The following is a 12,291-nucleotide window of genomic DNA, read 5'->3' on the forward strand; positions in this document are numbered from 1 at the left end:
AAAGGAAGAATACATAGAGTAAAACAATGGCAACTTTTATTAATGTAAAGAAGTAGTACATCGTACAATGAAGGGCTTAAACAAGCCTATATAGGAAACAAATTACAAAAACAAGAAAAAAAAAAAAAAAAAAAAAAAAAAAAAAAAAAAACCCAACAAACAACAATAAGAAGTCTTTTTAAATTCTGCTCTAGTAGCCACCATATTGAGAGGAGGACCCCTTTTGATGGATGAGGAGAAGAAGAGGAAGAAGTAAAAGCACCAGGATGGATCCGGTGATGGAAAAGAAGAAGAAGGGGAGGCAAAAGAAGGCACCAGTGAAGGAAGAGAGGAAGAAGCATGGATACTTAATCCTTGCGTCATCCCTGACTCCTAACATGCTGGTGCCATATTAGCTATGCTCGAAGGAGAGCGGATGGTACTGATGATGAGCAATCCCAGCTCAATTGCACCAAAAGCTTGATGCGATTAACACCTGCTTCGGATTTTGGCTGAAGGAAGATGAGAAATATCTTGAGTCTTTGCCTACCCTGCCCTGACCGAGCCATCTTAAGCTTTGGAGGGACACGGTGCTTCTGGAGAGGATGTGGTTCCTTCACCCCCGCTTTTACTTCAGACATATCACACTCTAAGTTTTGATTGCGCTAATAAGGAAAACTTTGAGCGCGGCTTGAGGTGTAAAGCTTTAGAAAGGTTAAAGGGTCTCTATGTAAAGGAAGTGCCCTCTTGCCTTGCTTCTTATATGGAAGGTAAGTTCAGTGACATTTAATCCGTACAGATTTCCAAGAATAGCTACAAACGAGATAGTGTCCACTCAACTCCCCAACGCCGTTTATAACCGTCAGATTTGGTTGGCCTCGTAAAGGGAAGTTATTAAAGACGCGCCTCGTACACGGAAACGGCAGGAGCGCATCGTGAGTAAATCTAGAAGAGTGTCTCGTAACCCGGCGCATTTTCTAAACAGATGAAGAGACACCAACATTAATGAGGGATAAAGATGGGCAAGCCTTGATACAGGCCCGACATCAGCAAAATCCTCCTCCCCAACAAAGAGGTGGGGCAGCAGGATTTTGAGGGGCTATTGTGGGGCCCAATAATTTGTGACCCTGGCCCATTTTTACATTGGGGCCCAAGGCCCGGGCCGAGGAGGGATATAGCCGAGGACGTATAATAAAAGTCCAAGTAATCTTGAGACATGGCCGAGGATGACTCTTTCCTCGGCATCCCCGTGGCCCTCCTGAAAGAAAGGGCAAGAGCGGTATAGGAATAGTTTTGGGAAAAACTTAAAATATCTGCGTTGATAGAGAAAGGACCGCTGGACAGTATGGCGACCAAGGACAAAGGGAAAGCTGTCATTACTGCCATTGAATACTCTGCACCTGACAGAACCATGCTCTTCAGCTTTTACAACCACCCTCAACCACTTTGGGTATGGGTTAATGGAACAAGTATCAGTCCTGGAAAATCGAACCTACACATGGACGTTAGATGAGGGGCACATGCTAATATAAAAGGAAAAGTAAGCAATCCAGAGAAAGAGGAGGTTGGGAAAAAAGGCCAAGAACCAGAGCCTCCCAGACTGCCTTAAGGAGAAAGACTCCTCGAGCGAACACGGTTTAACTCTACGAATACCACGACCAACCACCGTCCGGTGACCAAGGCTTAGCCTTTCAAACCCACGCTTTACAAATGATGTTGTTTGGGCTTTTTTTACGTGCGAACCCAATATTATTTTGGGTCGTTACAAATTGAGTCCTTACAATAAGAAAATTATTATGTATAAGCAATAAATTATGAGAATATGTATCATAAAAAATAATTAACTTTTGTACACACAATTAAATTCACAATTTTTTCTTATGGAAAGTTACGAGTGGTCCATAATTACTTTTACACAAATATACTATTGACGTTATTTTTATTTCCATCACTCATAGCTTATAACTTCAATAAGTTGTAGACCAAGTTGTGTGACTAGATCCATTCAAAACTAATAAGACCCTAAATTCAATATGTAATAATTTTTTTTCATAAAAATGTGTGTATAAGCAATAAAATTTGAGTTTGACGAACCCATTTGAACAGTTTTGAACCCTTAAAATGCCTCCACCATTCTTTGCTCTATATTGCTCTTTGGCATTCAAAGTTTGCCAAATTCAACGAAGATCTCAAGATCGCCACCATGATGCCACCATTGATGAGAAGACTGAAGTTTTTGACTTATCCAACCACCAAAATTCCCACGCTTTGCCAGTTAACAATCCAATCCGTTGATGAAGAATCCAACTAAACCCAATCCGTTGACACCTCTAGTGGAGAGAATGAGGAGACATCAGTTGGTTCAACTAAAGTATGTTTTTTTCCTAGAATTTTGTTTTAGGTCTATTATATTGATTCCATTATAGATATTTTAACTTTCCAATTTTAATTCTCATTCTTTGAAATTTTTTAGGCCATCTTAGACATATATCCTATGTCTGTTAAGTAGTTACTTTGTTTTTCTATAAGTTATATATATAGGGTTGGGTTCAAGTTACATCTGGTGTAACTTTAATCAATGTTACACCATTCAATATATTTTAATTGAATGTGACTTTTGACAAATCCACCATCAAATTACATTATTTTTGTATGTTTTCTATATTTGCAAAATTTTAAGGTGATCAAAGGTTAATATATATATCATCAATCAATTGTTTAAATTCAAGTTTTTCTACTTTAAAATAATGCATAAAAGATGAGTTAATAAATTGAATTGTATATAGCATCCAATTTGCATGAATATTAAGAATATATAAAACAAGTAATTCAACAGTGAGATTTTCAAATATGAATTTTATAATAAGTTATTGGATGGTATAACATTGTTTAGAGTTACACTAGATGTAACTTGAACCCAACCCATATATATAGACCTCATGGTATTGTGTCAAATAAGTATTTAAGGCATTACAATTTTACATATTATTATTCTAATATACATTTTGGGTAAATTACACTAACACCCTTGAGATATACAACAAAATTGAATATGCTCTACCTCATTTTTAAGAAGTGACACTTTATCCCAAAATGATCAAAATAATTTACACTTCGCCCCAAAATAATTCAAAAAAAGATGGCACCAGTGTCAATTGTTTTGATTATTTCAAGGTATGTGATGATGCTGAAAATCGTCAATGAGTCGAATGATCCATACGCGCCCTTGATGAAACTTGAGAAAACACAAACACCAAGAAAACCTCATAGAGAGTATTGGTGTGGTACCGACTAAAAACCCCCCCGAAAGTTAAGTTAGAAAAGAGAATTTTTCTATCACTCTAGAATGCCAGAACTAGGGTATTATTATGTGTAGCTCGATTTGTGAGGGTTTTGGGGGTTTTAATAGTAGTGTAGAGTTGACCTCCGTTTCTTGATGGAGAAGGTATTTCCTTGTAAAGAAGACCCTCTTCAATGCTCATATATCATGGGATTCTTTCCTTGTAGGGATTCCTCTGATTATGGTTGAGCATAGAATGCAAGACATTTCCATATTAGGTTCCTCAGAGACCACTTAGGCCACGTAGGTGCCACGTGGCTTTGCCACCCGTCTCCCTTGAGTCCGTCCACTTTAAAGAGTCCGTCCATCTCTCTGCCTTTCTGTCCAAGACACGATTCTATCTACTAGTTCTTTGACTGTTAGGCTATCTAGACCGTCTCTTTTGGCAACACCGTTGCTTATGACTAACTCTATTAATTGGATCCGTTTGCTTTGGGATTAATCCCTATCAGTTGCCCCCTTACTCCATGAGTTCGTCACTTGGTATCCTAGATGGACACGTGGAGTGACGGTTTCATGTAGGAGTCGTGTTTTGATTGACAGGGTAGTTGAGAGTCATAAATGCTGAGGGGACACGTGGCACAATTTCAGTGGTTGGCTACTTGGATCGAAGTGTCGCTTTGTCTTCTGCATCGTTTTCTCTATATATATGTCACCTCTCCCATCCAATTCTACTTTTCGCAACCATTTTCTAGTGTCAGAGCGCCACCATCATCTGCAAGAATCTATCACTCCACTTTGTCACCTTAGTGCATTCGTTCACCACACCATTTTCGTCTCTTTTCTGCATTGTACACCTGTAAGTGATCTCCGTCCTGTACACATATTTTTTATTTTCTTTTTTCATTTAAGTATTATATGTCCATTGCGTATACAGACCTGTAAAGTCTTAGGAGTTTATCCGTCACTTATAGGTGTAATAGATGTCTAGTGAAGCGTCGAGTGAACAATCGTGTGTCCGAGAAGGAGCGGGTTACGATAAGGTGTACCTGTCAGGTTAAGGCAACCTTGGCGCCTCTTATCCTGAAAGGGTTTTTTTTGCCAACTCACCTTCCGAAGAGGAGGATGAGGATTTGGACGTGGATGGGTCAGAAAGTGATACAGACGGAGACTTAAGACGACAAGGAGAGCTTTGAATCTCCTATTAGAATCGTTATTGGCCCTGACGGCCTTAGGAATTTCGACCTTCCCCCTTTGTGGATGGTCAATGATTTTAACTCGACCATTCAAAGAAAACACTTCAACACCTTACGGGAAAGGTATCAGATTCCCGTCGACGTCCCCATCCATCTACCTTTTAAGTTTGAAAAGTGCTACTACCGTGGTGCTGATGATGTCGGGGTGTATGAGCAAATGTTCAAGGCAAGATTTAAACTACCTTTGAGTGCTCTCCACTATCGCTTAGTCCAACACCTAGGACTAGCCATCATCCAGATTGCTTCGAATGCTTGGAGAATCTTTCTTGGTGCAGAGGTGTTATACGAGGTTCTGAGTAAAGGGAGACGTCGCTTAACCGTGGAGGAGTTCTTCCACTATTACTGTCCTACTGAGATTGTCAAGTCTAGGGGCATTTATAGCTACCTGCTAAGGAAACCGACGCTTAGGCTAGTGTACGAGAACCCTAACTCCAATCGGAACTAGAAGAACCGGTTTTTCTTCATCCAAGGAGACAACTGGGTGTGCCACCCTAACGAACGGGAGGACATGCCCCTTGTTGATAGAACTTAGGGTATAATGCCCCCATTTGGTAGGAGTTCGTTTACTTAATTTGCTCATTTATTTATTTTGTCCATTTTACTTGTTTGTCTAACCATCTCTTGTTGCAGCTCAGGACCGTCCAGAGGTTGACCTTGAATAGTGGAGCTTCTTAGAGAAGATCTTCAGTATTTCACTAGAAGAGAGGATGTGGAAGAAGCTCGTCAATTTGGACACCCTACACTGGTACTATGAGGGTCCCAAGCCTATAGACACTGCCCGTCATTACGATGCACTCGCACGCCAACGTGAGTTCGTCACTTATTCCTTACTTTTTTAGTTCCTTAGTAATTTCTGTCTAACTCTTTCTTCCCGTCCCCTTTGGCACAGAAATGGAAGATGGTAAGAGGAGGGCTTTCATTAGCCAACAAGCCGCCACGCATGCAAAGAAATGGCAAGAGGAGGGTGTGCCCCCTACCGGAGGGATGGGCCCAGTTAAACCGTTCATCAAGAGGAAGACAAATGGACAAGGTTGACCGTCTTGCAAAGAAGCCAAAAGTGGTAATTACTACAACCGTCGGGGAGATGCCTCTAGCTACCAAGCTACCTCCTCTACCCCGTCATGGGACTGAGAAAGGTTTAATGGTGGCTAAAGGTCCCGTCGTTGAGCAGCGCCCTCCCCTCCTTCGCAAGGACTCGCGATATGCCATCAGGCAACTCTCGTCCATCATCAAGGATGATGATTATGAAAACTTGGGCAACCGTGCAACTGAAACCATGGGAGAGACTGGCCTTTTCAACTTGGCATAGGTGTGTAACCATCCTCTTTCCCTTCTGTTTCTCAAATACCCTTATTTCTAACCTTATTTTGACTCTTGCAGGGGGTGCTGATGATGAAGGGCTTGATGGATCATTGCATGGCTTGAGAAAAGTTGGTTGTCCATCTAAAGGAGAGGGCCAAGGCCGCGGAGACGGGGTTGAACAAGCTTAAGGCTTAGAGGAAGGTGTAGATCAAGAAGCTAGACACGACGAAAAAGGCATTGGAGGAGTCGGAGAGTCATGTTGAGGCGCTAAAGAAGGTGCTCAAGGACAAGGAGGGGGAGATCTCCTTGTTAAGGAAGCAAGTCCATCGGGCTAAGGAGGACGAGAAAACGGAGTTTCGCAACTCCGACGATTTCCTTGACGAGCTTGGCAACTGCTATGCTAATGGCTTTCATGAGTGCCTCCATTAGGTCAAGGCTCTCTTCCCCGACCTGGACGTGTCTTAGGTCTCCTTGGACGTCGTGGCCCAGACCCCAGCCAGATCCGTTGAGCTTGAAGGTATCGATGAGCTATTTAAGGCTGACCCCACTCCCGACGCTCAAGGTGATGAAGAAGCCGCTCCACAAGATGAACAGGTTAAATCTGTCGAGGATGAGAACCGTCTTGTTGAGGAGGCCAAGCCAGTTGATCACGAGAAGGTTATGGACGAGGAGGCCCTCGTTGACCAACCTTAGCTTTTGAAACTTATTATTATGTCTTATTTTTCTTTTCCCCCTTTTTTTTTTGTTACTTCTATTATAGAAATCATTGGGAGAACAGTGTTTATGTATTTTTGGGCTTTGAATGTAAACATTTTGCCTTCCATGGGCTTTTATCTATTATCTTTTTCATATCCGTCGCTTGCATTTTTACTTGTTGTTTGAACATGCCTTTGCCATTATATTTCATTGGATTTTTCCGTCCATGTTAAGATCAGGTGGGATCAAATACACCCGTCCGTTCCCCTTTGGGATGCGACATGCGTAGTACAATTTTTACTCGTCCATTCTATGGACTTAGGAATGTTGGGCTCATTTTTTATTTTCATTTTTGGTGGAGATAGATACAATATACTGCTCAAACTCTTTCTTTCTTAGACCTCTAATCACTTTGTGTTGAGGTTTATGTTAATATGTTAGGACTTTGTGGTTGGAGTCTTGGAGACAATTCAGTCACAAAGTCATAATTTAAAAAAAAAAAAAAAAAAAAATCACAAAGCTAACTTATTTGTTTTTTTTTTTTTTTTTTTTTTTTTTGGTAAAAAGGAAATTTCATTAAAACAAACTAAAGGCTACCAGCAACAGCAGGAATAGCCCTGATACAAAACACACCCTCCTTATCCGTACTAATAAGATCTAGCAAGTCCACAGGAGGATCCTGATACACATAATAACAACAATCCTGGAGCATACATTTCCTAGCTAAAAAGTCAGCACAAAAATTAGCCTCACGATAGCAATGCCCAATCCGAACTTGGCCAAATTGGGATATCAACTATCTACAATCATCAACAATAGGCATAACAACCCGGTTCGAATAATAAGGATCTCTAATAATATCAACAACTGCTTTAGCATCAATTTGAATATCAACATCTTGAAGATGCATGTTGTGACAAAGGTTAAGGCCATCACGAAGAGCCCAAAGCTCAGCTATAAAGCTTGTGGTGACTCTGATGCATCTAGAGAAGCCACCAAGCCAATCTCCACGATCATTCCGAATGATGCCACCGCAACCAGCTCTACCAGGATTCCCTAAGGCTGATCCGTCAATGTATAAGTGAACCCAGCCAGGTGAAGGCTTCTCCCATTTGATCCGGAACATCCTTCTGCTACCTGCAATTTTAGGATTCAAAGCACAATATAAAAACTTAAGAGCTTGGAACACCGCCTCACCGTGAACACCAGGCCGAAAGATTTGACCTCTAAACACCACATTATTCCTTTCTTTCCACAACAACCAAATGACAAAAGGAAAAATAATTCTCCACGGTGGCTGATTGGGCACTCTGCACCCATGATCTTTGCAGTTCTTTTCAAGCCAAATGTGGAGGCTATCCTCAAAAAAGCTGCTGTTTGGCTGAACCCCCAGGCTAGTCCAAGTTGTTTTTGGCATCTCACAATCCCTAAGTCTATGAATAATGGTCTCAACTTCCCTTAGACAGATAAGGCACCTATCCATCTCACTAAGGTGCCTTTTAACAAGGCAATCTCCCACCCCAATGCTATTATGCAAGCATTGTCACATGAAAGATTTAATACGCAGTAAAGTATCCACCTTCCAAACCCAACACCCCATAAACTCCTCTTCCTCGTCACTGCATCTAGTGGCTAAAGAATACGCTGATTTGAGCTCAAAATCCCCATGCTTATCACCATTCCAAATCAACCTATCTTCCTCAATAGAAGTTCCCAAAGAAAAAGGCATGGCATTAATTTCCATAATAACATCATTTTGAACTTGGACAGAAACTTTTGACCAATCCCATCCATGAGGACCAAAAACCTCTTTAACTTGGAGCCTCTCTTCTTCTTCAAGGAGAGGACCTTGAATTAAAGCTCTTAACGGAGCCTTTGCAAACCATTTGACATGCTAAATGCTCAAACTACTATTTTGTCCCGGAATCCACCGAGTGCCTTTATGGAAAACCTCACTGCCCTTTTGAATTACTTTCCAAACTCTAGAGCAAGGAAGCTTGTCTTTAGCTCTAGCGTGCAACCGACGGCTAGTACAATACTTGCTTCTAAGAACCTTTGCCCACACAGCATCCTTCTCCGTCCGAAATCTCCAATTAAGCTTGGCAAGCAGAGCTTGATTCCTTCCCCTAGCTGATTGAATTCCAAGACCCCCTTGCTCTTTAGCTTTGGTCACTTTGTGCCAACCCACCCAATGTGTTCTTTTCAAAGAATCCGAAGATCCCCACAGAAAATTGCGATTAACTCTATCAATATCATCCAACAACTTCTTGGGTAACGCCGTGCATTGCATGACATAGGCAGGAATAGTAGACGTGGAGGCTTGAATGAGCACCGTTCTGCCTGCAAGTGATAATAAATTAGCTTTCCACCCCGCCAACTTCTGCTTGACCCTATCCAAAATGAAATTTTGATCTTGATTGTTCCCTCCCCGGTGCTTCAAGGGAAAACCAAGGTACTTTCCAAGATTAGGAGTAGATTTAAATCCCAAAATATCACACAAGGATTCTCTAGTATCCATGTCTACATTTGGGGAGAAATAAACTCTAGACTTACTCTCACTGATGGATTGGCTAGACCTAGTACAAAAGTCATCAAGCACATCCCTAATTGTAGAACAATTCACATGATCCGCCTTCACAAAGAGAAACAAATCATCCGCCAAAAAACAAGTGAGAAAAAGCCATCCCACTTTGAGAGCTTTTGACAGGAACCCAACTCTTTTCACTACACTTATCTTCAATGATATGCCCAAGAACTTCCATACAAAGAATGAAGAGGTAAGGAGATAATGGATCACCTTGCCTAATTCCACGCGAGGGGAAAATAGGCTCAGCAATTCCACCATTAAATAGAATAGAAGTGGAAACAGATGACACACAACTCATGATGAGATTAACCAAATTGTAGGGTAAATTTGCATTAATCAACACTTCTCGAATGAAACTCCATTCAATTTTGTCATAAGCCTTTTCAAGGTCCACTTTAATTGCCATGTAGCTTCCCAGCCCCTTCTTATTACTAATAGTATGAATCAACTCTTGCACCACAATAGCATTGTCTACACTTCGCCTCCCCGGCACAAAAGCTGATTAGAGAGGGCAGACCAGCTTATCAAGATGAGGTCTAAGCCTAGCTACAATGATCTTAGAGACAATCTTGTACACCGTATTGCAAAGGCTAATGGGGCGATAGTTCCCCAAACTTTCCGGGCCCGCTATTTTAGGAATTAGAATAATATTGGTTCTATTGAGGTAATCGGGGATTCTACCTTCTTCAAAGATATGCATAATTTCATTCCTCACAGATTCCTTTACAGTGGGCCAAAACCTTTGGAAAAACCCCGCATGGAGTCCATCCGGACCAGGGGCTTTGAACGGTTTGAGAGCCCACAAACCCTTTCTGATTTCATCATCAGACACCGGCAAATTCAGGCTGCCCTTATCCTTATCCGACAAAACCGCTTGCCACCTAGAGGGTTGGGGAATATGTAAAGGAGAGGAATCAAGGGTAGTCGAAAACAATTTACTAAACCCTTCTCTAATGAAAGATATAGTCCCACCCTCACTAGTAATCCATTCTCCCATATCATTTTTTATACGCGAAATACGGTTACGTCTTCTCCTAACAATTGTAGACATATGATGGAAAGCAGTGTTTCTATCACCCTCAATTAGCCGATTAATGCGAGACTTTTGCACCCACAACTCCTCTTCCTGACAAAGAATATCATTTAACTCTTTATGCAAAGATTTCTCCAATTCCACCAAAGAATGAGAAGGAGTTTCAGCCAAAGCTTTCTGGGCACCATTCAGCCGGGCTAAAACTTGCTTCTTCCTCCCAAAGATATTTCCAAAGTGGTGCTTATTCCAATCCGAAGCCTTCCTGGAAAAACAGTCAATAGCCACTTGGAGAGGTCGAGAAAGACCCCAGACTTCCGAAACAATCCCAGGAAAAGATAGGTCAGACAACCAAAAGCTCTGAAATCTAAACAGCCTAGGAAGACGAATCCCAATACTCGGGTTGGGTTCGAGAAGCACCGGGCAATGATCAGATGCATATCTTGTAAGATGAGTCACCTTCGCATCGGGGTGAGTAGCACACCAGTTTGGATTAGCAAAGAAACGATCAATTCTTTCTTGGACTAATGTATTAATATTACGCCTGTTAGTCCAAGTAAACCGAGGCCCAGTGAACCTCATATCTATCATGTTGCAATAATCAAGACAGTCTTTAAAAAGCAGAGACCTATTTGAGTTAACAGCTCTACCCCCAAACTTGTCCCCAACAGCAAGAACTTCGTTAAAATCTCCAGCTATTATCCAAGGTTTCTCATGCAGGTCAGCAACATTTTTAAGATTGTTCCACAATATGCATCTTTCATGGAATCTAGGACTGGCGTAAATAGCAGAAAAAATAAATTCAAGGGAAGTTGAGATTACCTTCACTAAAACGTGAACCTCCTGCTCAGACATAGCTAAATGAGTAATCTGCACTTTTTCAGAGTTCCAGAGAAGCCAAATTCCACCAGAGAAACCAATCGTGTCTGAATGGATGGCTCCATCAAACGGCAACCTATCTGAGATATCCCTAGCTCTATCACCACCAATTCGAGTCTCCATAACAACCATAATAGCTGGATCATGACTATTAACCAGCTTCCTAACATGATTTTGAAAAGAGGGCTTTAAAGCTCCTCTGCAATTCCACATAATAATACTCATCATTAAGCAATATAAATGACATAGACAAACCATTAGATGGACGGACCTAGCCCGCTTCCTTCATCAGATGTTGAAGTTGGTTCCCATACAAAAGGGATGCCGACCCACTCACTGGTTGTAGATAACCAAAACCCACAAAAGGCAGAGCAACCCGTTAAACAAAGAGCTATTCCAGCAACCAAGACCCACAAAAGGTGGAGCAACCCGCTGTACAAAGCCAGCACACCAGACCCACGCAGGAGCAAAGAATTTCGCCTCCAAGTTGCCAGATGGAAATTTGTCCAATTTCAAAGAGAGACCCACTTTCGTGAAGCATCCAAAGATAGAAGAAACATACACCAGGTACCTACACTGAAGCCAGGTAGACCAAAGGAGAAAGCTATTGTGAAGTTTAAGGGACAGAAAGATAGGTTAGTGAATACTGAAATTTGGGTTTAGATTTAGGGAACTGCAGAAAGTTAAGAGAAACCCACGATAAAAGTGGGTAGAGAAGACCCTCACGATGGAGGTGAAGACGCGCCACACGGAGGCGGAGAGAACCCACACAGGGAGGTGGAAAAGCGCCACACGGAGGTGGAGATAACCCACACAGGGCGGTGGAGAAGGCCACATGGAGGTGGAGGACAAACCCACACAGAGGTGGGAGAGAAGGCCACACGCTTTTTTTAGTAGCTAACTTATTTGTTAACAATAAATAATAAGTCATTTTTTCTTCAACAAATAACAAAGACACGTCACCATAAATAAGTCATTTTTTCTTCAACAAATAACAAAGACACGTCACCATAATGCTATGGCCTCAACACCCACCTCTCTCTTTCATTTTTCTGTTATTTTTGAGATTTTTTGGATAATTAATTTTTTTATAGGTTGGATAATTAATTGTTGTATATTCATTAAAAAAAAAATTGTTGCATAAAATATTGTGAATTAAAATGTATAAAAAATGACAATTTAAATGTAAAAATATAGTAGTTAATATGAAAGATAGGGAGTTAATCAAATATTTAATTCCACATTAAAAAGGTGAGAGACTCTTTTATTTATTTATTTTTTT

This window comes from Quercus robur, chromosome 3, assembly GCF_932294415.1.
Source record: "Quercus robur chromosome 3, dhQueRobu3.1, whole genome shotgun sequence".
In the NCBI taxonomy this organism is placed as follows: domain Eukaryota; kingdom Viridiplantae; phylum Streptophyta; class Magnoliopsida; order Fagales; family Fagaceae; genus Quercus; species Quercus robur.